Consider the following 25,991-nt stretch of genomic DNA (forward strand, 5'->3'; position numbering starts at 1 on the left):
CCACAACCCGCATGCACTTCACAACACCCAACCCAGCATAAAACCAAACCATGCACAATCATACCTCAACACCAAATGACGGCTACCAACCAAAAATGCACCGGCGCTCAGGGACCGGTTTCTCCGAACTGAAGCTGCCAACAGTACATCAAAGCTCTCTTGCTCTGTTCTCTCTCAATCCCACTATCAACCCCCGCCCCAACACTCCTTACATTGCAGATCTGCCAGTGTGCCGAGAAACTATACCAGTGGCAACAGTGTGCGGTACAAGATCTCATAACATTAACATCATTTGCCAGTGTTGGCATCAAATGCCCAGCTTCTTCCACCATATGCTCAAGCTCTTCTGTGATAAGACTGTGCTCTTCTACCATACAGCATACCCTCATACCTTTAACTGACAAGTTCGCCTCCAAATATCCAGCTACTGGCAGACACATCACTATAGACCATGTTTGTGAGTAATGGGTTAAGGACAGACATTGTTTAACCTTTCTCATTTCCAAATGTTCTTCATGTGTGTTTGCATCATTTTCAGTTGAGTTTCACTGCCGATTTATATATTAGGGTAGCGTTCCAGCCCGTTCCGGGTACTTTTTTGTGATAAAATGTAGATTTTGGGCAGTAATGGGTTAATGGCAGCATATTGGTGCACCTTTCTCAATTCCAAATGTTCTTCATGTGTGTTTGCATCATTTTCAGTTGAGTTTCACTGCCGATTTATATATTAGGGTAGCGTTCCAGCCCGTTCCGGGTACTTTTTTGTGATAAAATGTAGATTTAGGGCAGTAAGGGGTTAATGACAGCATATTGGTGCACCTTTCTCATTTCAAAATTTTCTTCGTGTGTGTTTGCATAATTTTCAGGTGAGTTTCACTGGCGTTTTATATATTAGGGTAGCGTTCTGGCCCGTTCCGGGTACTTTTTCGTGATAAAATGTAGATTTTGGGCAGTAATGGGTTAATGACAGCATATTGGTGTACCTTTCTCATTTCAAAGTGTTCTTCATGTATGTTTACAACATTTTCAGGGAGTTTTGCTGCCGTTTTATATATTAGGGTAGCGTTCCAGCCCGTTCCGGGTACTTTTTCGTGATAAAATGTAGATTTTGGGCATTAATGGGTTAATGACAGCATATTGGTGCACCTTTCTCATTTCCAAATGTTCTTCATGTGTGTTTGCATCATTTTCAGTTGAGTTTCACTGCCGATTTATATATTAGGGTAGCGTTCCAGCCCGTTCCGTGTACTTTTTTGTGATAAAATGTAGATTTTGGGCAGTAATGGGTTAATGGCAGCATATTGGTGCACCTTTCTCATTTCAAAATGTTCTTCATGTGTGTTTGCAACATTTTCAGTTGAGTTTCGCTGCCGTTTTCTGTATTACAGTAGCGTTCCGGCCCGTTCCGGGTACTTTTTCGTGATAAAATGTAGATTTAGGGCAGTAAGGGGTTAATGACAGCATATTGGTGCACCTTTCTCATTTCAAAATTTTCTTCATGTGTGTTTGCATAATTTTCAGGTGAGTTTCACTGGTGTTTTATATATTAGGGTAGCGTTCTGGCCCGTTCCGGGTACTTTTTCGTGATAAAATGTAGATTTTGGGCAGTAATGGGTTAATGACAGCATATTGGTGTACCTTTCTCATTTCAAAGTGTTCTTCATGTATGTTTACAACATTTTCAGGGAGTTTTGCTGCCGTTTTATATATTAGGGTAGCGTTCCAGCCCGTTCCGGGTACTTTTTTGTGATAAAATGTAGATTTTGGGCAGTAATGGGTTAATGGCAGCATATTGGTGCACCTTTCTCATTTCAAAATGTTCTTCATGTGTGTTTGCAACATTTTCAGTTGAGTTTCGCTGCCGTTTTCTGTATTACAGTAGCGTTCCGGCCCATTCCGGGTACTTTTTCGTGATAAAATGTAGATTTAGGGCAGTAAGGGGTTAATGACAGCATATTGGTGCACCTTTCTCATTTCAAAATTTTCTTCATGTGTGTTTGCATAATTTTCAGGTGAGTTTCACTGGCGTTTTATATATTAGGGTAGCGTTCTGGCCCGTTCCGGGTACTTTTTCGTGATAAAATGTAGATTTTGGGCAGTAATGGGTTAATGACAGCATATTGGTGTACCTTTCTCATTTCAAAGTGTTCTTCATGTATGTTTACAACATTTTCAGGGAGTTTTGCTGCCGTTTTATATATTAGGGTAGCGTTCCGGCCCGTTCCGGGTACTTTTTCGTGATAAAATGTAGATTTTGGGCATTAATGGGTTAATGACAGCATATTGGTGCACCTTTCTCATTTCAAAATGTTCTTCATGTGTGTTTGCAACATTTTCAGTTGAGTTTTGCTGCCGTTTTATATATTAGGGTAGCGTTCTGGCCGTTCCGGGTACTTTTTCGTGATAAAATTTAGAGTTTGGGTAGTAATTGGTTAATGACAGCATATTGGTGTACCTTTCTCATTTCAAAGTGTTCTTCATGTATGTTTGCAACATTTTCAGGGAGTTTTGCTGCCGTTTTATATATTAGGGTAGCGTTCCGGCCCGTTCCGGGTACTTTTTCGTGATAAAATGTAGATTTTGGGCAGTAAATGGTTAATGACAGCATATTGGTGCACCTTTCTCATTTCAAAATGTTCTTCATGTGTGTTTGCAACATTTTCAGTTGAGTTTCGCTGCTGTTTTATATTTTAGGGTACCGTTCCGGCTTTTACACACACCCCAAATCCTATGCGATTGCTTGAGCCTAGCAATAGTGTGTGTGCCACATTTGTGCCCGATTTTTCCCGTATCGCCCTTAACATTCTCTTCCTTTCACGCACTTTTAATGCAACACCCCCAGACAGGGCCTGAATGAGCATCAGGAACGGAGTGCATTAACTTAAATCAATATTTACCATAAGACTATATATTGGGGTGACTTTTGCTCATGAACGGTAAAGAGCGTCGTCTGGGGAAGTTCATTTTAGTATCTCTAAAAAGGATGATGTAAATGAATTGTGTTCAATCATTAGTGTGGCTGGTGCACATATTTCTTTGTCCGTTTGGGTTCCGTAAAACGTTTGGAAGCATTCACTATATAGGTCTGCCATTTTTGTTGCGCTTCTGTGTACAGAGTATCCGTTTGTCTATGGTAATCTCGCGAGCGGCTATGGTAATCTCGCGGGCGAAGGAGACTGTCTCTAGAGGTGCCCTTATAAGCCGATCAGTCTGTGCATACAGTGAGCCCATCACTGTGAAGACCCAGTGAAACCAGCCCTACTGTGACAAGACCACACAGACCAAGAAGAACAGAAACCCACGACTACATACTCAACCCGAGAAGATCGAGTAATGAGGCTCAAGCCTCGGTATCCAAAAATCACAGCTGATGGATAAAATTCTATCAGCAAGAAGAACAAGCGCATACAGTGAGCCAATCATTTGCGCTTCTCCTTTTCGAAGCCACTCATTCTATGTCAAGACGGAGGCGAGCATTATGCTTCATCTTCTTATTTATTTGCTCTCCAGCAGTTTCAACACAACAAATAAAATGTCCATCTATACGATGGCACAAACACATTTTTTTTTTTTTTTTTCTTTTTCAAAAACTTCATTTCCCATCAGCCTAGGCCCTGAACCCAGTGTCCTGGTCATGTGACCTAGTCCTTCCTCTTCCTGTAAACCTCCTCTTCTTTTCCTGCTCTCCAAAGAGATAAGTACCCTTTCACTTAGCTGCGCATTTCTGTCAGCTTTTTGTCTTGGGTTATCAGTTGTAGCGATGATATATAGCGTTTTGTCATGACCTATCATTAGGGCAGCGCGCAGGAGTCGCGCAGCGTAGGGAGGATTCGACAATCCTTTACTTTAATTAGTTTTTAGCCTGGCCCCGTGCTGCAGTATCAGCACCTCAGGGGCCGGCCTAGGACACCACACTCGCGCCGACAGTGAGGGAGCGAGACCCCCACCTTCGTGAGGGAGGCGCGAGAAACAGAGTTAACGCCCATCGCGGGTGACGCCGGAGGAGATACGTCTTTTCCCCAGCTCCCCCGCGGAGGCGGGGCTTCGCCGAGGAACAGACCGGTGATCTTTACCGGAGAGCGCTCATTCGAGCGAATTGGTGAACTCAGTGCCTACACTGAAAAAAGTAAAGAAGCTGCTTTGCAGTCAGGTGCAGCCTCTAGATAAAGAGTGAGAAGTGGACGTGCCCCTACACCTTTTCAGGTACTATCAGGCACCTACCAGCACGTATCATGGCCGATTTTGAGTGGAGTGAGGAGGAGCAAGAAGCCACGTACTCGGAAGACCTGGCTCAGAGCTTCAAGGACGTGCTGGGTAATTCACTCATAGAGGCAGTGGCTCTAGGAGTCAGACCCCTGCAGGACCGCCTGCTAACTATCGAGACTGTCCTAAGCCAAAAGGACAGAAGCACCGTACCATCGACAAGCACGTCCACCAGGGCCACGCCAGAGAGCCCTCAGGGGTGTACGAAGGCCCGGAAGAGCGCGAACTCTTCTGGCCCCCCGGGCCAACCTGAAGGGGCGAATCCAAAGGCCCCGGAGGCATCCGACGCTTTCAATAGGCTCAGAGAAGCCTTTATGGCCAAGTCGGAGGTGCCGAGCCTCATGACCCCCTACCCAGGGGAAGAGAATATGGGAGACACAGGAGAGGAGGCCCCTCGAGAAGAGGAATTCGCAGAATCTCCGACATCCTCGCAGGAGGAGGAAGATAAAGACGGAGACGAAGGGAGCCTGCCGCCTCCGAAAAAGAGACTGAGAAAACTGAATCACCTAGAAGTGGAAACCTCAGACATGTTCCAACCCGAGGAGATTAGGAACCCGAGATCTTCGGAATGGGTGCCCTCCCCGAGAGTGGCACGATACATGACGCAGAGGCTGCGCAATGCCTTAGACAAGGAAGTGAGGCAAAGAATGAGGGCGGAATGCCCCAGACCGGAACTCCCAGGGAAGGTAGCAGAAGCGCCAGAATTAGACCCTAAAATGCTAGCGTTTGTGGCAAAATCGAATAGAGACCCTAGGAAAGGGATCGACCGCTCCTGGAGGAGTTGCCAGGAGAAAGTCCTGGATCTAGCAGGCCCATTAGCCAAGATCATGGACCTGGCAGAGAGAGCGAAAGACACAGGCGAAGAAATTGACCCGGATGTATTAGCGAACTGGGCCCAAAGAGCCGTATGCCTATTGGGTAACGCGAACTGCGCCATATCCTCAGAGCGTAGGAGGGGACTGCTTCTGAAGATAGATCAAAAGCTAGGAGACCTGTCCTCCTACGAAGCAGGAGAGGCCGCGCAAGGACTGCTGTTCGGCGAAACCTTCGGAAAGGAGATGGGGAGGTTCGTAGGGACCTACACCTCATTGGAGAAGGCGCAAGCCTCCATTCGAAAGATCTTCCCCGGAAGGGTTTTTGGAGGGACCGGTCGCTACAGAGGCCGAGCGTCCGGTCGTTATCAGTCAGCCAGAAGGCCTCAATCGAACAGAGCGCAATATTGGGAAGATAAGAAGCCAGACACCTTCTTCCAACCCAGAGGCCGTTTCCCCAGAGGAAGACGAGGCAGAGGACAGGGAAGAGGTCAATACGTTCCCACAGGTGAGAGTATCCGCTTACCCTGCAGTAGGGGGGAGGACAGCGATGTACTGGGAGAACTGGCGCGCGCTTTCCTGCGACGCTTGGGTGCTTCAGTCAGTCAGAGGCCTACACATACAATTCACTCAGACCCCAGTCCAATACAGAACCCCCAGGTTGATAGTGACAGCGCGAACAGAAGCAGCCCTGTTGCGAACAGAACTTCAGAGTTTAGCGGAGAAACGGGCCATCGAGCCTTGCGCAGCTCCGAAATTTATAAGCAATATGTTCCTGGTCCACAGGAAAGAGAAAGTGAGGCCAGTAATAAATCTGAAGGACTTGAACGAGTGGGTAATTTACAACCACTTCAAGATGGAAGGGACCCACCAACTGCGAGACACGCTCAGACAGGGCGACTGGCTCACGAGGATAGACCTGAAGGACGCGTATCTCACGATCCCAGTAGATCAAGAATACCGACCCTTCCTGGCCTTCAACTGGGACGGGCGACTATGGCAGTTCGCCACGATGCCTTTCGGACTAGCGTCCCCTCCCTGGGCTTTTACGAAAATGATGAGACCAGTAGCAGCAGCAATCAGAGAGAAGGGCATTCGGATCATCATCTACCTAGACGATATCCTAATAATGGCAAGCAGCGAAGAAGCGCTGCGATATCAGACCAGATGGGTAGCGAATCTATTAACCTCTTTGGGATTCTTAGTGAACCAAGAGAAATCAGAAACCGTGCCAGCCAGGAGGATAGAATTCCTAGGTTTCATTATAGATACCAGGTCGGCGACCCTGGAGCTGCCGAACAGGAAGATCAGAGATATTCGAAGGGAGATAAGGACCTGCCTCGCCAGACCGACCACATCGCTGCGAACAATCGCAAGAATTGTGGGCCTGCTGGCGGCGTCAATCCAAGCGATATTCCCAGGGCCTCTTCATTATCGAGCGCTCCAGAGGTTGAAAATAAGACACCTACAGCAAGGGCTCGGCTATCACCAGCTAGTCCAGCTAGACCAAGAAGCCCGAACGGAGCTGGAGTGGTGGCTCCAGAACATGGAGGCATGGAACGGCAGAGCCATTTTTGGCGACCGCCCGGACATGGTAATAGAATCGGACGCCAGCAGAGCAGGCTGGGGTGCCTGATGCGGAGAACTGCAAACGGGAGGCAGATGGAGCTCGGAGGAGCTCAAGCTTCACATAAACTGCCTGGAGCTCCTGGCCGGCTCTTTTGCTATCAGAGCCTTCACCAAGGACAGAGTGAACTCTTGTATACTTCTGAAGATGGACAACATCTCAGCAGTCAAATACATAAATCACTTAGGTGGGACGAAGTCCAGATTGCTAGCAGAGATAGCCAAGGACTTCTGGCACTCTTGTCTGGAGTCGGGAACAGCAGTGACGGCAGAATATCTACCAGGAGCCCAGAACGTGGTGGCAGACTGGAACTCCAGACATCTCACAGACACCAGCGACTGGATGCTGCACAGAGCGACATTCCAGCGAATAGAGAAGCTCTGGGGACCGTTTCACGTAGATCTATTCGCGTCCAGACTGAACGCTCAAATGGGCAGGTTTTTCAGCTGGAGGCCGGACCCGGTAGCAGCAGGGACAGATGCTTTTCTGCAAGATTGGAGAGGGCAAACGCTATATGCTTTCCCACCATTTATAATGATAAGCAGAGTTCTAACAAAAGTCCGCAAGGAGGAAGCCAACCTGATCATAGTAGTACCGATATGGAAGTCCCAAGTCTGGTTTCCGGCGTTAATGGAACTGTTGTCGGACTATCCCCGAGTGTTGCCGCAAGAGGAAGATCTCCTCACGGACCCAGCTGGGTCGTATCACCCTCTGAGAGTGAAGGGGACGATGCCGCTAATGGCGTGCAAGATAGCAGGAGACGTTGGAATCTCCCGGGAATTTCGTCTCAGGCGGCGAGCCTCATCGCAGAGTCATGGGCTCCATCGACTAGAAGGAGCTACGATGCAGCTTGGTACAAGTGGTCAAGATGGTGCAAGGCGAGAGGTTTTCATCCCATTTCGGCCCCTCTAGTAGAGATCGTGAATTTCCTGGCAGAACTCCTGCAGGACGGTAAAGCCTACCGTACGATAGGGGTATATCGATCCGCAATATCGACAGGCCATATGCCTATTGAAGGAGTACCAGTGGGTGAGAACGTGGCAGTAATTAGACTCCTGAAGGGGATAAAATATAGAAAGCCTCCGCAACCGAGGTATAAATCGCTATGGGACGTTACAGTAGTGCTTCGACTATTAGCCGACTGGCCCAGTAATAGGTACCTAACACTGGGAAGACTGTCGGAGAAATTAGCGATGCTTCTATGCATGATCTCCTGCAGGAGAGTGGCAGACGTCAGAGCTTTAGAGGTAGACAGATTGATATACGGGCCAGACGGAGTGACTTTTCATCTGGCCAGGAGGACAAAGACAGACTCCTCGTCAATAACGTATCCATATATGCAAGATCATCCTAAATGGTGCGTAGCCGCATGCATAAGAGAATATGTAAATAGAACAGCTGAGCGGAGATCAGCAGGGACAACGCAATTGTTGATAGCGCGCAGGAAACCGCATAAAGGCGTAGCGACAGCCACCATAGCAAGGTGGGTTAGAGAAGTCATGAGTCTAGCAGGGATAGACATGGCAAAGTTTGGAGCACACTCTGTAAGAGGGGCGGGGGCATCCAAAGCACTCCGTCAGGGAGCGACATTGCAGGATATTTTGAAAGCAGCCGATTGGGCGAGTGATAGCACGTTCAGAACGTTTTATTTTAAGCCAATTAATGCACTGGCAGAAGCTATGGTAAGAAGCTTTGAACAAGCATAATGCTCGCCTCCGTCTTGACATAGAATGAAGATTCCCCCTGCTAATAGCGCAGGGAGCTCTTGATTCTATTAAAGACAAGGAGGCGAGCATTAATTTCCCACCCGAGATACACGAGGGAAGAATAAAAGATATGTACGGAGTAAATAACAAGTGCATTTTTTCCTCAGAAATAGGGTGTGTATCCGCCGCCCTAATTTGTACTGTTGTTTTCCCGTCTTAGGAGAAGATCAGAAGAACGGCTGAGTAAGCACGTGAGCTGATCGGGAAGCATCGATCGTGATCGCAAGTTGGAGGCGAGATTTCGTTTCACAGTTCTACAGTTCAAAGACCTCCCGGATCAAGTTGCCAGTTCAGGAGATGTTTACAATGTTGGTTGGAATACAGTCAAAGAAGAGGAGGTTTACAGGAAGAGGAAGGACTAGGTCACATGACCAGGACACTGGGTTCAGGGCCTAGGCTGATGGGAAATGAAGTTTTTGAAAAAGAAAAAAAAAAAAAAAAAAATGTGTTTGTGCCATCGTATAGATGGACATTTTATTTGTTGTGTTGAAACTGCTGGAGAGCAAATAAATAAGAAGATGAAGCATAATGCTCGCCTCCTTGTCTTTAATAGAATCAAGAGCTCCCTGCGCTATTAGCAGGGGGAATCTTCATTAGCAGCCCTTCTGCAGCCTCCTTTGAAATGTTTCCATTCTACCTGTGTTGTCCCTCCAGTCTATGATAGGCTCCCTCTTAGGCTGGTTTATTTTTGTGTGCGCTCTTTCGGCTCCCCTGTTTGGACGACCTGCACAATACAAATCAATTAAATGTCCAATAAATATATGCGTACCATCTATGGTGCTTTTTACATTCTTTGTGAAATGGTGAGATAGTGGAGCCGAGACAAAAAGGATCCGAGAAATTGCCAATTTTGTAAACAAGATCAACAAGAAATGGGAAGCATTTAGTGATTAAATGCCCGGCTCTGTGTGTTATTAGAAAAATAAGTTTTGCAAAATGTGTGTTTTTGGAATCGTATGATGAATGGCAAACATGTCGCCTTGATAATTGCTTTAACCTTGTTTTTAAATATATTGGAGTCGTTAATTGTTATTATTGGTAAGAGAGACATAAGAGCATAGTACACGTTTTGTGTGCGTTCCATAATGCGGAATAAACATATGATAGGAAGGGTAGCTGTGCCAAAAATTGCATCTGTACTCCATGAATCGTTCCAATAAAACATTTGCCAGTGTTGCGAAATGTTTGGGAACCCCTTGAATGTTTGTATCCCCAGTCATTCCACTAATTTGGAACCATCAGACCCCTGTATTAAATCGGTAGGGGAAGATCCTAAACATACATGCATACAGTATCAGTCACCAGCAGCAGCACATCATGTGACGAGAGCCCGATGGCAGCTCTGCAGGTTCGGTTTCCTTTTCCCAGCACTGCAGCAGCTCAGCAGATTCGGTTTCCTTTTCCCAGCACAGTAGCACACCCCTGTAACACGCCCACAGCCGCCAACCATGGAAACAGGTTTCGATTGAGAAGTCGCCAGAGTTATCGACACTCCCTTCCTTAGCAACAACGGTGTGTCATGGGGCGCAACTGTCCTGTTCCCCCAACTCCATATCCCAGAAGCGCCCTCAAACTACTCTGCTGCGCACCCATGGCACGAGTTTTCTTTGGTAAATAGATCATTTTTCCATCTTTCATGTCTGCTCATCTCTAGCAGTATCCATTTACTTGTGGTTAGTGGTGTTATAAGCCACATCTTTGCCCTGGTGGAGATGAATATAGTGGCTTATAATCTTTACAAAGAACATTCTTGTAAAGGGAGCAATTTAAAACCGACGATGTTTATAAAGTAAATTTTTTTTCTTTGCTTTTTCATCAGGGAACATACATCACCAGCCTTTGGAGGGTGTAATCCACAGTGGTCGTATTTTAACTTTCTCACCAATGCTAATGCCTTCCACACACTTAAGGTCACTCTCCCAGCCAAACTTTCATCAACCTATACAAGCATTAGCAAAACTAACTGTTTGGGCTTTTGTGTAGGCATCAGATTGGCATTTGCCAGGCACTGCGGTAATGGTACTAACTAGCCATAAGGCTGCAACAACTGGAAAATTGTGCAAGTACCCAAGCATATGGTATCAGTGCCTAATGTGTCTCACCCGCTGGTCCCCAGAGATCTGTCGTCCAGGTGGCCAGGACACAGGCGTCGCTTTGGATCCAGTTCCTGGGGGTGGACCAGTGGGGGAGGATCGTCTGGGCGAGGGGTCTTCAGGGAGGGGAAGTGGGACACCGAGGGTTGAGACGCGGTATCCCTTTCCCTGTAACACCTTTTCTCCATCCTACCCTGTAGGATATTTTGAAGCTCTAACCCCCACGCCCCTTTCCAACACAAACACTTTTTTACATGGTAACAGACAACGGACAAACCCCAGAGCCGTTTACCTGACCTGTCCCAACACTCGGGTCAGGCAGAGTCAGGCAATTGACAACCACGCACACCTGACAGCCCTTTACCTTCCCCACAGGGCTAAAAGGCAGAGCACAAAAGCGCACTTCAAGCATGGCCGAATGCACGAGGAGACAGCTACACTAAAACGGTAGTACAAAGGGAGGACAGCAGTGAGACCTGGAAGGACAACAAAGGGGGAATTGCCCATGCCCCTTTCAACTCAGACCCGCAAGGCCTCAGAAAGAGCAATTATAAGACCGGGAGTTACAGCTGGTGTGCGGAGCAGCAGATGTCAATGGTACACAGGGGCCTCCCGCATTGACAACGCAGGTGGAGAGGCAAGCTGGCTACCGTTGCACTGTCCGTGACTCCAGGGAACAAAGAAGCCTATGGGTTCAGCACAGCCAGTGAGTCGTAGGAAAATGATAGACAACCGAACTATGTTGAGCATAAAGTTGCAAGTAGCAACATTGTTTGAACGCAAGGAAAATTACAAGAAGAAGAACTTGTGCGTATGTTTGAACTTCAAGGAAAGCCCAGTTGAGGTTCAGGTGTAGAGGAGTCCGGCGCCACGTGGGCGCTCATTTGAAAGGCTCTGGCCGGGACCCGTTTTTGAAACTACAAGAACCAGAAGGTCCTAGGAAAGGGTGGCATGAAGCGTCCGAGTGGTCCTACAAGCGTCCTGCCAAATCCCTTGTACAATAGAAACTCTCTGACCCATTGCCAGAGGAAAGCTAGGGGAAGGGAACCCTGCTTTGAACTACGATTGTGAACTGTGATAATTGGCAAATGTGAACCAGATAGAGGGATGCCGAAAGAAAGCTGGGAGAAAAAAAACACACTTTCTGATGAAACTGAGAAATACATTAACTGTGTTGAAGAAAGGCCGTATTGAACCTAACCGAGGGAGGCCTGTTTTTGCAAGGAGGATCCGAACCCAGGGAGGGAGATCCTAGGGGCGAAGTGCAATCGGCAAAGGTGCAAGATCATTGAGAGAACTTTTGTTCGTTTGTTATTTTGAAATCAGCAAACCTAAGGCAAGAGACTTTTGCACGAAAGAGACCTAGTTCAATAAACACCCTTGAACTGTGATCACTTGTATCTGTCTTTATTGTTGCCACCATGAGTTCCTTACAGTTCATAGATTTGTTCTGCTGAATTGGTGGCCTAGTAGAGGTGCTGGCAGACACCAGACTCACATCTCCCACATTCAGGAGGACTGAAAATGTGACCACGGCTGGAACAGTGATACGTGGGCCGCATTGAGCCCCTTTTCCCGTGCCCACTGAGCTGCTGGAGCTGCAAGGATGAAATGTTGGTGGCATTATGGTGATAAAGCAGAGACCATCAGCAAGGAGGATTTTCTGCATTCAATTCCGCACTGTCCGTGTAAGATCCAGATCTGATATCTCCGAGCTCAGCCATTTCTCCAGACAACTTGCTGCCACCTCTGGCCACTTTAGGATTCGAGTTCTTTGCTGACTGATGTCTTGTTGGCTTTAATCAGAATGAAAGAGAACCTAGGTCCTCCAGATGCCAAGCAGTCCTGCATTCAGGTCAGGGTTTGGGGGGCTGAGAAAGGAGCAGCCTCTGTTCCGAGCTAGCCTGGCTAGGATTTTGTCTACGATAAGCCAACTTCTTTTAATATCTCTAGAATAAGGAGGCCGAACCAGACTCCCATCTCCCACATTGCTGTGATAATGGTGATCAAGGAACACTCCCCCCCCCCCCTCACCCGTAGGAAAGAATCTAAAGCAACGGTATAATCCACAAGTTAGACTTAAAGGGCTAGTTCACTCTAAAATTGTATTGGCTCAAAAGATGGGCCATGATCAAAAATATACATAATAAATATTTTTTAAGAAAGTTCCTATGTAAACCTTTGAGCATATGAGGCCCAAAGTCACATTTCAAGCACTAGGAGGCATACATTTTGTGAAATGGATGAGCCTCCTGTGCTGGTGTTAATCTGTGCCCTTGCGGCACTAATGAAGCAAAAGTCAGCCAGCCGTAATAAACAAAAGCTACTAGCAGGTGGCTTTTGCTTCATTATTGCCGGAGAGCAGAGATTGACCCAAGCTGCTGCTGGTAAGTGCTTTTAATTTCATTATTTTTTCAAAGCACTGCAATCATAAATACAACGTTGTTGAATTTATAAATGCTGCAGTTTTCTTTCTAAGTTTCCCGGGCTCCTCCGAACCAGAGGCGCCTGGGAAACTTAGAAAGAAAACCACAGCATTTATAACGTATTTATGTTTGCAGTGGCTTCAGCTTTGAGTCTCTTGGGCTCCCCTGGGTCGGGTGAGCCCAGGAGACTCAAAGCTGAAACCACATAAATACTGCAGTTTTCTTTCTACGTTTCCCGGACTCCTCCGAGGGAGGAGCCCGGGAAACGTAGAAAGAAAACCGCAGCATTTATAAATACAACAACATTGTATTTATGACTGCAGCGGCTTTCGCTTTGAGTCTCCTGGGCTACCCCGACCTGGGGGAGCCCAGGAGACTCATTGCTGAAGCCACCGCAATCATAAATACAACGTTGTTGTATTTATGTTTTCCCTGGTTTTCTAACCACGGCAATCACAAATACAACAATATTGTATTTATGATTGCAGGCAAGTCCTAACAATTATGAATACTTTGCCGGCTTCTGCCTTTCATTTTACGTTTTCTGTGCTTCCCTGGGCTTGGGGAGCACCGAAAACGTAAAATGAAAGTGAAGGCAACCTCCTCCATGTTCAACTCTGCTCTGGCTGCAGTAAGCAAAAGCTCCCAGTAGGGGGCTTTTGCTGCTTGTTTAGTGCTGCCAGGGCAGAGCTCAACATGAACAGAGGAGGCTGCCTGAAATGACAAAATGGATGCTCCCATGTAAAGGCTTTGAGCCTCGTCTGCTCTAAAGTTTACAGAGGAACTTTCTCTAAAAAGATGTGAATGTACGTTTGATTATTGCCCATCTTTTGGGACAATAACATTTTAGGGTGAACTATTCCTTTAACAAGCCATAAACCTGGAAGAAAAGCAATTATGGTTGCGAGTAATCACAGAGCATGCAAAGTTGACAATGATGGCAATAAGACCATAGAGCAACCTCCAGTACATTCACACAAACCTAAAAATGCTAGATCTCCATCGTGTTTACCAGTCCTGTAAAACAAAAGTGGCAGCAATTAAATTACTGCACCTTTAACATTGCATCTACTTCCAAGTGATACAATTTAGGAGGTAATTTCCCCTGTGGTAATATTGCCATTTTTCGGAGCTCATTGCTCAGTCAGTGATTCTACCGGTGGTAATACCTCCAGAAGAATTACAGATGGTGGAATTATTCCAGAAATACCTCCCTTCCCTCTTTAAAGTCATCAAGCACTGCAGCCACGCTTGGACCAACAAACCGGTACCGCACTCCATCGAAAAATCTACAGCCATCAACTCTTTGCCAACAAGATCAGCATTATCCGCCAACGGACACAAACCCCATAACTGACAGGATACTACATACCCCATCTCGCAAAACCACGATCACCTGGTCAACGTTAAAGACACTAACTATGCAAGACTTCACTGCCACCCTAGCATCACTCAAAGCCACATTGTATGCGGATGAAATTTTCCCTGCCTCTGTACTCAAGTCCCTTCTGACTGAAGAACGCCTCCTTTACCCGACGATCAACAGCTCCCTAACTCAAGGCACCTTCATCTTGACCGGACAAATCCTTCCACTTCTCAAGAAACCAATACTGTACCCGAAGACCTCAGAAGGTAAGATCCTTGAGAAAGCAGTAGACCCGCAACTCCTCCAATACATTGAAAACAATCTCCTTCAAACCTACCAATCTGGCTTCAGAACAAGATTTATTTATTTTTTACATTTATATAGCGCACAGACAGCTCAGGGGCATTGTGGTACTGTTACTTGTAGGAAACCTAGTTACAGTAGGTACACGTTCAAAGCATTAGACAGCATGGATGTTATACATATTATGCATTGAAGGCCATTGGTAAGAGGACTATTTGCAATAGTGACAATCGCAGTATCCCTGGGGAAGGGACGGTAGTCACGTCAGCAAGTAGGGTTGGTCAAGCGAACAAGGTAGTTTTCATGGCCTTACGGAAGGCAGTGACTGATGGTTCGGCTCGCAGGGTAGTGGGGAGGGCGTTCCAGTGTAGGGAGGCAAGGTAGGGGAAGCTGGCACCACCAGCTCTAGCTCTTTTGACCCTGGGTACGGTGAGCCTATTGGCATAGGGTGTCCTGGTAGGTCTTGTGGAGGAGGAAGGGTGGATTCTTTGGTGGGGAGAGGTGGATACATTTGTGGATGCGGGTCAGGGCTTTGAAGATGATCCTCTCCTTTATGGGGAGCCAGTGGGATGCTCTTCTAGCGGCAGTGATGTGCTCTTTTGGAGATGCCTTGTGCTGCACGCAAGGCGCTGTTCTGAATTACCTGCAGTTTCTCAAAATTATTAGTGGCGGTCCCTAGGAAGAGAACATTACAGTAGTCCAGCCGGGATCCAGTGATGGCTCTAGCTATGTTGGTGCAGATGTCATTGGAGAGAAAGGTCCTGGCTGCATTGATAAGTTTTGCATGGTAGGCAACAGAGGAAGAAATTGCATTTACTTGCCTAGTCATGGATAGGTTAGACACCTAGAGTTTTTACTGAGTCAGATACTGGAATTCTGATGAAGTCGATGGTGAAGTGGCTAAACTGGGCGTCAAGTTTTTTTGAGGGTGTCAGGGGAACCTACAAGTAGGAGTTCAGTTTTGTCCGAGTTGAGGCAGAGACCGTTGACAGCCATCCATGTTTGGATGGTGTTGTAGATAGTGTTGAGAGTCATGGAGTCAGTGTCATAGTCCCCCGTAAGTGTGAGAAGGATCTGCGTGTCATCGGCGTGGTTGGTGTAAGAGATGCCCATGGGGTCTAGGATGAGAAAGAGGGGGCGAGTAAAGATGTTGTAGAGGGTAGGAGAGAGGCAGGAGCCTTGAGGTACGCCACATAACATGATGGTAGGTGATGCAGTGGCTAGATCAGAGAAGACCTGCATGGTCCTACCTTCAGGAATGAGGTTATCCATGTGTTGGCTTCTGGGGAAAATTTGGCTGTGGAGGTGAGGTGATGGCATAGGACATCATGATCTACAAGGTTGAATGCAGCAGAGAGATCGAGGAGAAGAAGCAGGACCCATTTGCCTTGGTCTCTTGCATCGTCCATCTGGTTTTTGAGGTTGAGCAGGGCGGTCTCAGTCCTGTGTTTGGGGCGAAAGCTGGATTGTCTCAGTCCTTAGAGTTTATTCTCCTCAAGGAAGTGCTGAACTTGCAGGTATGCTGCTTTGTCCAGAATTTTGAGTAAGACGGGGACGGTGGTAATGGGTCTGTAGTTGTTGGGTGAGGTCAAGTGTGATTTTTTAATGAGACGCCGGACCCATGCTTCCTTGAGGCATGAGGGGACTTTCCCTGTGGTGAAGGAGGCGTTGACAAAGGCCGTTAGGAATGGAGCGAGGGTGTCTGCACAGTCCTTGATAATAGCTGCGGGGCAGGGGTCTCCTTTACAATTGGAGGGTTTGATGCCTTTCATGAGGTTAATGATGTCTTTTTTTTTTGATGGTTTTGAATGAGAAGGTAGGGGACGCATCTGAGGGGGAGGATGTAGCGAGAGTGGGGGGGAGTAGGGAGCGTAAGTCTGGTGTTCATACTTTTAGCTTGAAGCAGGTTAAGCTTGTTACACATGGCTGTTTGGATGTCATCACACCAAGCCTTATCTTTAGTGAAGTTTTGGGGCATGGGTGTTTGGGTCTTGAGTTCTCTAAATACGGTAGATATTTCCTTGGTGTTGGATTTTGCTTCGGTGATTCTGGTTTCAAATGATTTAGCTTGGACTTGGATAACGGCCTTCTTATATTCTTTAGAACGTGATTTGAAGTCAAGTTTGTCTTTGTCATCATGGGATGTCTGCCAGCGTGCTAGTGCAGCACGTTTGTCCGTACGGAGTTTGAGGAGGTCTTGGGTGAACCAGGTATTGGTGTGGCTAGTAGGTTTGGATTTGCGTGGTTTGAGAGGGGCAATGGAGTTAATTGCTGCAAAGATGGCTGTGTCATAGTTCTGAGTGAGGGTTTCTGGGTCATTGGAGAAGGGAGGTCTGAAGGCGGATCCCTGTAGAAATAGTAGGAGTCTCTCTTTGGTGAGTAGGCGGGCACTTCTTGTGAGGGTAGGTGGTAGGGGTTGAGGGGGGTGAGGTTAGGTTCTGGTGGTATGGATATTAAAGGTGATGATGTGGTGGTCCGACCAAAGGGTAGGAGTAATACCTGTGATTGTGAGAGGGCAGTTGTGTTGGGCGATCCAGTCTAGTGTTCTGCCTAGGCAGTGGGTGGTGTCTGTGATGGTGTTTATAAATCCTAGAGTTTCAAGGGATGTATTGAGTGATTTGGAGGTAAGATCTTTGGTGTCATTCAGGCCTAGGTTGACGTCACCGAGGAGAATGGCTTTGGTCGATTTCTTTAGATTGTCTGCCAAAAGGTGGGTGAGGGAGGCCTGAAAGTCGCCTAGAGGGCCTGGTGGGCGGTAGATAAGGTGTAGTGTGATGGTGCAGTGGTGAGAGATCGTGAGTTTGAGTTGGAGATAGTCACTGTTATCGTTAATAGTTTTGTCAATCTTTCTGATGGTGATGGAGTCTTTGGCTATTAGTGCAACTCCTCCACCTTTGGTAGGGCGGTCTTGTCTGGTGACAGCATAGCCAGGTGGGAGTGGGAGGGATAGTGCAGGGCCTGAGGCTTCCTGTAGCCATGTTTCAGTGACCAGGAGGATGTCTAGGTCATTGGTGGTGATGAGGTCATGAATGTCTAAGGCATGGGCGTTGATGGACCGGGAGTTGATCAAAGCGCATTTGAGCGGGGTGGGGGGTGGGAGGAGTAGATACAGTGGCATTTGCATCAATACATTGCATGGTTGGGGTAGAAGAATAAGCAATAGTGGGGGTCCCATTTTCTGGGGTCACAGACATAGATACTGTCACCGGATCAGTGATATCCTCGTCAGAGAACGTTGATTCCGATTCTCCACCCTCCCCTAGCTCCTTTTTTTTTTTTTTTAAATATTTTTATTTTTATTTTAAGTGAAAACAGTATAAACAAACTTGTGACATTATACACAATAAACCAATAAAACACTTAACAAAGCACAACACTACACTCCCCCCCTCCCCCCCAAGAGCTCATCCACAGGGTAGTTCCGTATCGACCTGGTGTGGCCGGGTGACTTCCTCCTCCGAGGCAGTAGGTTCTCCTCGTACCCCAAACAGACCAGTGATTAATGACCTCCAGGCTACTAGGTTGCCCACATCCTCCTCCCCGCATTTACTGCATGCCTCTTGCCAGACCATGGTTTCAGCCTCCGCCCATTTTTGGAGATCCCTCCACCACATCTCTATCCTAGGTTTGTAGCATTGCTTCCAGTTCATAGCTATCCTCCTCTTAGCGAGTATATACGCTAGGTCTCTCAGTTTCCCCAGATGTCTGGTGTTCTTTGGTCTGGAGAACCCCCCTAGAAGGCAAGCCCAGGTCGTGTCAATGCTTATCGGGACCCCTTTGTCAGCCAACTTCTGTGACACTTCTCCCCAGAAGACTTCAATTACTGGGCAGGACCAGAACATATGCGTCATGTCCGCGTTCTCCTCGTTACACTTCGGGCATGCTTGCCTGCCCGAGTTAGCAAACTTAGCTATTCTCTTGGGGGTCAAATACGCTCTGTGTGTGATATATAGTTGGATTTGCTGTAATCTAGCATTCCTGGACACTTTTTTATGATATCCCAGAGCCCGTTCCCACATCCCATCCGTCATCTGAACCCCCACCTCCATTTCCCATTCTAGTCTCAAGTCTGTCAAGTCCTTTCCCACTCGGGACATCACCACCTCGTACAATCTGGAGATCTCGTGTCCGCCCTCTGATATGTCATATATTGTGTCAATCAGGGCATCCGGATCCTCCGCTAACACCGTCTCAGGCCAAGATTTTCGGATAATCTGTACCAACCTGAAGTATGTAACATATTGGCCCCCATGTAACCCAGCTTCTTCTTCTAAGTCTGCAAAATCCTTGATGGCCCCATCTTGCCATATATCTCCTAACGTGGCCAACCCAACCGGTTCCCAGTACATTCTGATCAATTTTCTAAGTTGACCATCCCCCGCAGTCAAGGCAACCAGTGGCACCTGCGGCGAACACGGATCCGGGCTTTCCAGTAACCGGCATGCTCTACGCCACATTTTCCACCCAACTAACAGCATACCAGGGCAAAGGTTTAAGTCTTGTCTAGGGACCCAGATGATCTCCTTCAAATAAAACGAGGTGCAATCTGTCCCAACCAATCTGGACTCGGGAGATTCCTCATCAGAGAGCCACTGTGTAACATATTGCAATTGGCTCGCTACATAATAGGCCTCAAAATGTGGTAATTTAATTCCTCCTTTATCGTAGAAGTTTTGTAGCTTCCACAGCGCCACTCGGTTGCGAGTGCCGTGCCATAGGAAGTCCCTGCACATACTGTCGAGTTTGGTAAAGAACTTCCTAGCTATTAAGTATGGTATGTTGTTGAAGAAATGCAGCAGTCTAGGCAAGACAACCATTTTAAGCAACGCCCCTCGCCCTATCATCGCTAGCGGCAGTTTTTCCCAAAATCGCATAGACGCACGGATTTTATCCACAGCAACCTCGGTGTTGTGCAGATGTTCGTTTCTCACAGTGTGATATATGTCTATTCCGAGGTATCGGAAGGACTCGGCTGCCCAAGGCACGGGCAATACCGGTAAGCGTTCCGTGGGGACCCTCGAATAGTACCCTAGAGGGAACATGCTCGACTTGTCAGGATTAACCGCTATGCCGGACAATTCGGCATACTTCTGCATGACCTCCAAAACATACTGGAGGTTCTCTTCAGGATACTTTAGGTACAGCAGCAGGTCATCGGCATATAAGGATATCAGATGGCTCTTTCCTCCCACCTCGATGCCCACCAGGTCATATTGCTGTCTACGATATACCGCTAAGGGTTCCAAGGCCAATATGTATAACATCGGGGACCAAGGACATCCCTGCCTAGTACCCCTACTTAGGTGCCACTTGTCGGATATCACTGATCCCGTACGCACCCTAGCCGTAGGCTGGCTATACAGTAGTCTCGCCCATCTGATATAGCCTGGCCCAAACCCATATTCCCTCAGGACCGCAAACAGCCATGGCCACCTCACCGAATCAAACGCCTTAACTGCGTCTAGGGAGATCACTGCCATTTCCTCATCTCTTCTGTTCCCTTCTTCTATCACTCGGTGGAGCCGCCTGTGATTATGAGTTATATTCCTGCCAGGGACATAACCTGTCTGATCCGAGTGTATCAGCCTGCCGATGACCTTGCGCAGCCTATCCGCCAAGACCGCTGTCAGAATCTTACTGTCTTGGTTTAACATCGACAGCGGTCTGTACGATCCACAGTGTTGTCTCGGCTTGTTAGGCTTGGGCAGTGGTACGATCAGCGCTTCTCTGAGCGTGTCTGGCAATCGGCCTCCCTCGAATGATTCGTTGTACATCTCAAGCATAGGGGGGAGTATCTCTGCGCTATACGTTTTGTAGAACTCACTCGGGAGTCCATCAGTGCCCGGGGTCTTGCAAGTAGGCAGCCGTTTCACCACCTCTTCCAGTTCATCTAGCGTAATGGGGCCATCTAACTCCTCCCTTTCCTCTGCACTAATCCTGGGCAGTTCTATATCTTCCAGTGCGTCCCTGATTTTATCCAGATTGTCTTCCCCTTTGTCCTCATATAGCGCTTTATAATAATCTAAGAAAGCAGCGTTAACCTCTTCCTGAGTGTGAGCCTCCTCTCCGTCTTCCCTTTCTATCATCATGACCGGGGCCCTGAGGGTTTCCCTCTTGTAAAGCCATGCCAGTAGGCGACCAGTTTTGTCACCTCCTGCATGTTGCCTCTCCACGTATTTCCTGTAATTGAGGTCACAAAGCCGCTCCCAAAGCTCTGAGCATCGTTGTTGTAATTCGAGTACTAGGTCTGTGTCCCCTCCCCCTCTGGTACATTCACGCTCCAATTCTTTCTCCACTTTCCCCAGCTCAGCTAAAACCCCCCCCTGAAGGCCCTTTGATTTAGAAATAGCATCGCCCCTCACTACCACCTTGAAGGCCTCCCAAAGTGTACCAGCCGAATCCACACTGCCTGTGTTCTCCTCAAAATACCTTGTAATCGTCTCTCTAATATCTTCTCTGAAGGCCGGGTCTCTGAGCGCCTCCGCCCGGAGGCGCCATGTTGGAATCCGCCCTCTAGGGCGGCCATATTGCCAGGCTATCACCAAGGGCGAATGGTCCGACAGGACCCTCGCTCTGTATTCAACCTGTGTAGTTGTTATCGTCACTTCTGGCGTAGCAAAGAAGTAATCTAGTCTCGTGTGCAACTGTTGAGGGGCCGAATAATGAGAGTACTGCAAGGCCGTGGGGTGTTTCAATCTCCAGACATCCTCTAGTCCAAAGTCGTCTAATAGTACCCGTAGAGCCCTGGCCGCTGGGGTGGGCCTGTCTACTTTCCTGTCGGACCTATCTATCTTGGGGTCAAGAACACAGTTAAAATCCCCCCCCCAGATGATCGGTTCCCCTGCGCACGGGCCCAGGCGTGTACATAGAGTCCTGAAATATACAGCAGTATTCTGATTGGGGGCATATGTATTAATAATACTCAGTCCTCTGTTCTCAATCAGTACCCTCAGTATTACCAGCCTACCCTCCGTGTCTACCTCCTCTCGTACAATTCTGAGTGGGACATGCGGGGCCACCCAGATCAGCACACCTCTGGCATAGGCCGAGTACGGGGAGCCCACCACTGTACCCCCCCATTTTTTCTTTACAAGGTCTAGTTTATGTTGGGCCAGGTGCGTTTCTTGTAGCAGGGCAATGTCGATCTTCTGTCGTTTAAGATACAACATGACTTTATTTCTTTTCAAGTAATTATTGAGGCCTCGGACGTTCCAGGTGGCAATCTTGAGGTCACCCATGGCAGCTATGTGTCTTCCCACCCCCCTTACGGGAACCTCCAACAGTTCTCATGACACAGAAAGCGTCCCACTGCGGCCACTCCGCAAATAAGCTCATTCCCAAACTAACCGCACACACAACTAAACTCCAACCCCCTTTCCCCTCCCTCACCCACCCTCCCCCCAACACCACACACCCCAACTGTTGCCCAGCTTCAAAAAAAGAGCTCAGGCACCCCCACATCTGGCTCCGCAAACACCAGTCCGTACACGGAGCCCAGCAGGGTGAGGTCGCCCTAATGGCCACCTAACCTAAGCTATTGTGGGGAGAGAGTATCGCTCCATGGGGCTCCCGTTCAATAATAATCTCAATGTTTGTGGCAAACAGTACAACCAACTGACCTTCCATACCGAAGGTTCCGAACCGACTATAATCAAGTCTTAGGGTCCATGTGTCGCGCCATCTTGCGACGCCATTTTACGTCTTCCGTAGCTCCTCCGAGTCCTTCTGGGGCCGGTCCGCCGATTCTTGAGGGCACCCTTGTGCGTCGAGCCACTCCATGGCGTCCTCTGGGGTCTCGAAAAATAAAGTCTTATGCGCCTGTATGACCTTCAGTTTTGCAGGGTAAAGCAACATATATTTGTAACCTGCCTCCCTCAGCCTCCGTTTCACAGTTCCAAAGTTCATGCGGCTCCGCTGCACAGCTAGGGTGTAATCCGGATACGCCGTGATGTTTGCTTCTCCTCTCTTGATTGTGCCTCCTTTTCGAAAATGTTCTAATATTCTTTCCCGATCACGGTAGTTAAGAATTTTGGCAATGATGGGTCTAGGCGGGTTTCCAGGAGGCGGCCTCCTCGTTAGGGCTCTATGTGCTCTCTCCACTGCGAAGCCTTGGGATAAGGCCCCTCCGGATATCTCTTGCAGCAACATGGTCTCAACGAAGTCAGTAGGGTCACGGCCCTCCGTCCCCTCCGGTAGGCCCACAATGCGGATATTGTTGCGACGGGCCCGTCCTTCCGCCTCCTCCGCTCTACTTTCCAGGTTGCCCACCCTTTGGATTAGGGCGTGCAGTTTTGTCTTGTGGGTGGCACAGTCCGCCGTATTCGGGCCGACTTCTTTTTCTAGGGACTCTGTGCGCTCTGCCAGAACCCTAACGTCTTGTCTCAGTAGATTGACGTCTTCCTGGACCTCCCCAACTTTGAGGTCCAATGCCGTTTTTAATTCAGAGACAGCCTGTTCTAATTTCGACTCCCAGGCCGCTCTCAGGTCCGCAATCGCTGCTAGGATTTCTTGGTTAGAGCTCGAAGTCGTCGCGCTACCTACGGCCGGTGCATCCTTATTCTTGGTGGCGTCCGAGCCCGGGGACGTTTTGGTGAAGTCATCCAGCGTGGGTTGTTTCGCCTTAGGTCGCACTGCCTTACTGGACATGGTTCTGAGGATGTGCAGGTCTACCGAATGATGAGTGGGCGCATTGCGCGCTGACCTGGTTAGGTCTTCCCGCGACTCTTTTCAATCCCGTCTCAAGTCTATGTCGGCCATTTTGAGTCGCCCTTTGTTCTCAGCGTCTCTCGACTTTTCTTCTCCGATCTCAGTCGTCGTAGCTACTATGACCTCCAAAAGTTCACAGTACTTCGGTAGCACCTTCACACGCTGGCATGCATGTCGTCGGTTTTCAATAAGCAGTCGTACTGCACTGATTTGCCCGGATCTGTTCAGGATCTCGGGAGCTCTGCTGGAACGCGTCCTCCTACATGGCTCTCGTAGCCACGCCCCACCCTCCCCTAGCTCCTTACCTTCTTCTTTCCTTTCCGTACCCTTGTCTCCTTTTCTTCTTGGTCGCTTCTTTTTTTTGTGTAGATAAGGACGGCCACGGAAGGAAGCCACTGTGCCACCCAAAAAGGGTACCCGGGGCCCCCCTCCGGGAACGCCAAAAAGGGGAAAAAGCCCAAAGGCACAAAAAACCCATGAGCGACCCCTGAGATACTCAGGATATGAGTAATGGGTAGTCTTGAGACGGGGCCGGGCAGAAGAGATGGTCAGCGGTAGTATTCTGGAGGTGCTCCGGAGGAAGGCAGTCCATGCGGTGTGTGGTTATCACTGGGTGAAAACCCGGTTCAAGGAAAGGGCACCAGGAGAAGTCGGCAGTCCAATAGCAGGCCAGGATCCGGTGCACAGGTAAGCAACAGAAGGTGTCCAAGCGGTTGAGTAAACAATCCGAAAATAACAGGCTGGAGTCCGGTACACAGGGAATCCAGCAGGAAGACCGCAGGAAGCAGAGTAGGGGACGGGGACAAGAAGACAGAACAGAGAAAAGGTAAGGAGCACAGAGTGAAGGAAAGATGGGACGGGGGTGGGCTAGAAGACTGGAAGGAGAGCAAGGGGGATAAGAGGTACGGAAATACAGGGGGGAAAAACTCAGAGCAATGAGGAGCAGGCAAGCAAGAGAGGAGGAACGGGACCCAATAGGGATCGGGGACCGACAGGGAAAAGATACGAGCGTGAAAATTGCGAAAAGCACAGAGCGGACAGCACTCTCGGAAAACGAAACCGGAAGCGTTGCAACGCATCCGCGATCCGGAAGCGGCAGGCTTTGAGCTTCCGAGTCGAGTCAGCGCGCAAACACTAGAACGGTGCTGAAGGAGAACGTGACGGGTAAGCGGAGCGTGCGATGGGCTAGTATCTGCGCCGCCAGAGGCTCCACAGGCTCCACTCGCCTCGCGGCATGACAGTATGCCCGCTCCTAATGGCCCCTCCCCCTGGTTTCCCTGGATGAAACAAATTAAATTTGCGCAGCAGGGAAGGGGCTGTAATATGGGAGATGGGTTCCCAGGAGTTCTCAGAGGATGGGAAGCCTTTCCACTGTACCAAATATTCCAATTTGCCTCTGCGGTACCTGGAGTTGCAAATCTGAGCTACCTCATATTCCTCCTGAGTGGAAGCCAAAGGCATAGTGACTCTCTCAGCTTGACGAGTCCAGGTGTCGACATGAAAGTCCTTTAGCTGTGATGTATGGAAGACCGGATGGACCCGGTTGAGGCTGGTTGGAAGTTTGAGACGAAAGGCCACAGGGTTGATCTTTTGTGTTATCTTGAAGGGCCCTAAGAACTTAGGAGAAAGCTTGTATGGATGGGCCCATCGAGGGAGATATCTTGTGGAAAGCATAACTCGAGATCCCACTTCCCAGCCAGGGACAGGTTGGTGGTGTTTATTGGCCTGAGACCTGTAACGCTCTTGAGCTGCCCTAAGGCTTTCCCCTGCCTTCTTATGTATTTCTCTAAGGAGAGTGAGGGAGGAATCTACAGATGGCACGTTGGTAGAGAGACAGGAGATAGGAAGAATAGACCGAGGATGGTAGCCATAGGTACAGAAAAATGGACTGAACCCAAGAGCAGAATGTAGAGAATTATTGCAGGAGAATTCAGCCAAAGCCAATAACGAGCACCAATTGTCCTGCTGGGAGTTGGCAAAGCACCTCAGGTATTGTTCAAGAGTTCCATTTAACCGCTCAGTTTGTCCATTGAACTGTGGGTGAAAACCCGAACTGAGGGCTCTTTCAATACCCAGCGCTCACAGAGGGCTTTCCAAAAGCGGGATGTGTATTGACTGCCCCTGTCAGAAATGATTTTAGAGGGCATTCCGTGCAATCTGAAGATATCTTGTAGGAACACTTCAGCCATTCTGGCGGCTGTAGGGACTCCGGGCAAAGGGGAAAAGTGAGCCATCTTGGAACATGAATCCACTACCACCATAATACACGTGCATCCCTGAGAAATGGGCAGATCCACTATGAAATCGGTTGAAACCGAGCTCAAAGGGCCTTCAGGTACAGCACATGGTTCAAGTAATCCGATCGGTCGTTGGCGGGAAGACTTGCTTCGAAGACAGACAATACAAGACTGGACATAACGATCCACGTCCTCCTTCATTCTTGGCCAGTAAAAGTGCCGTTGAAGATACTCAAGGGTGCCTGTTCTGCCTCGATGGCCTGCAAGTTTAGAGTAATGACACCAGCTCAAGGCCATCTTGCGAAAGGCGGGCGTGGGTAAGTAGAGTCTGCCCTTTGTCAAGTAGAGACCATCTCTTATTTCATACGCCAGATCTTTAGGATGTCTCTCAA

This window comes from Ambystoma mexicanum, chromosome 3p (genome assembly GCF_040938575.1).
Source record: "Ambystoma mexicanum isolate Mex_15411 chromosome 3p, UKY_AmexF1_1, whole genome shotgun sequence".
In the NCBI taxonomy this organism is placed as follows: domain Eukaryota; kingdom Metazoa; phylum Chordata; class Amphibia; order Caudata; family Ambystomatidae; genus Ambystoma; species Ambystoma mexicanum.